This window comes from Penaeus monodon, chromosome 28 (genome assembly GCF_015228065.2).
Source record: "Penaeus monodon isolate SGIC_2016 chromosome 28, NSTDA_Pmon_1, whole genome shotgun sequence".
NCBI classification, from domain to species: domain Eukaryota; kingdom Metazoa; phylum Arthropoda; class Malacostraca; order Decapoda; family Penaeidae; genus Penaeus; species Penaeus monodon.
Window position 1 is genome coordinate 16,435,992 of NC_051413.1, and position 1,631 is coordinate 16,437,622.

The 1,631-nt window shown below is 49.3% G+C and overlaps 1 pseudogene; it reads right to left on the reverse strand.

Moving 5' to 3' along the window:
- The window catches only part of LOC119591383, a 14,791-nt pseudogene extending 13,641 nt beyond the window's left edge, over positions 1–1,150 (reverse strand).
- Positions 1,151–1,631: the final 481 nt, after the last annotated feature.

Below are 1,631 nucleotides of genomic sequence, written 5' to 3' on the forward strand. Positions count from 1 at the left end.
AGTGATACGACACAAATAAATAAAGTAAAATAAATGCGCAAGAAAAAACACAACAGCCTAGGAATGTCCGGTACCTGCTAGCACGACGGGTGTTCACCACGTAGTGCCTCCAGATATCGTCCCCGCGGGTCCCTTCTTTACTTGCCCCAAAAGATCCTATGCTCACGTCAACCGTTTCTCCCCTTAGGGCTTAATGCCCTAAAAGTTAACAACCAAATCACCTCCGGTTTTTGTTTGGTCTTAAAACAGATATAAAATGTCAAAGAAAAAATAATGATGTAATGTCACACACACTGCACATTCAATAGGAAATAATACGACAATCATTAATCAATATATTGAGGGCATGGACGTGGCTGCAGAGAGAGCCGCAGGTGGATCTCTGCGGCAGTGGTCGAAGGGGACGCTCAGGGCAGACTGGGCGTCGAGGCCAAGGGTCCTTCACAGGGCTCAGTTAGACTGTACTGCCTTCACAGCAGTTGGGTATCCCTTTGCTACCATCACAGCAGCTGGGTTTTAGCCTGTGCTGCCTTCACAGCAGCTGGGTTAGCCTTTGCTACCATCACAGCAGCCGGGTTAGCTCGTTCTACCATCACGGCAGCTGGTGTAACGTGACCACCTTCTCTGAGCAGCAGATGGTGAAGCTGTACCACTTCCACAGCCTTCTGTGCCGCTCTGCGACATCATGCCCTGCCCTTCACCTCCCGTCTGCAAAAATATGTTAAAACATGTTAACTTACATAACTGAATAAATAAATAAGTTGCCTCTACCTGTCTGCGGTTGCTGCACAAAGTCTTGGCTCGGAGGTACCAGTAGAGCAGCTGGAAGACTGAGAAGAAGAACAGGGAGGAGGCGAGGACGCTGTTCCAGTCTTCCCGAAGGATGAAGAAGGTGGTGAGGCCGACGCCGCCGAGGAGGGCGAGGGGCGCCGAGATCCCAGCGATCACCCGCCACCGCAGCACTCGGGCTGGCCACGCAGTCTGCTCCTGCTCAACGGATCTGGTCGACATACTTGGTAAAATGCCCCAAACGCCTCAAAATTAAACGTTATAACCTTTACCTAGATTTTATTTTATTAGGTATTGGTTTTACAGGAAGTAGGGCATTCACTCAGGAGCTGCGCAAGAGGTTACTTGTCTCTGTGCCGGGTGTTAGCTGACTGACGTGTGTGCCGAGCGACAGGCAGCGCGGGGTATCCGGGCATGTCGGCTGACGCATGCGCACACTACAGCTTAGCACCGGGGTGATTATTATGGCTGGTGACGTCAGCAGATTTCACCGACAAACACCTTTGTTGTTCAGGTGACTGAACCTCTCACTCCGATCGTAAATACTTCCATGGCTTATCTGTTTGGGGAAGACGATGACGCTGCCTCGCGAAACGGTTTTACGTAACTCTTTTCCTCACTCTAACTTACTATTCGCTGCGATGTGCTGTGCCGAGTTTCGCTGCTGTCAGATTTTGCTCCCTAAATGAGTCGAACATTTGTTTCAGCATACAAATTGCTATCTTTTCCTGGTCACTTATCGTTTTACCGATATAGAATGGAGCCGGCGGTGGAAAATTCTTACGATATGCCGTTTATTACTCCTTGCATTATTACTCCATGTATACTCCATGTATACCATG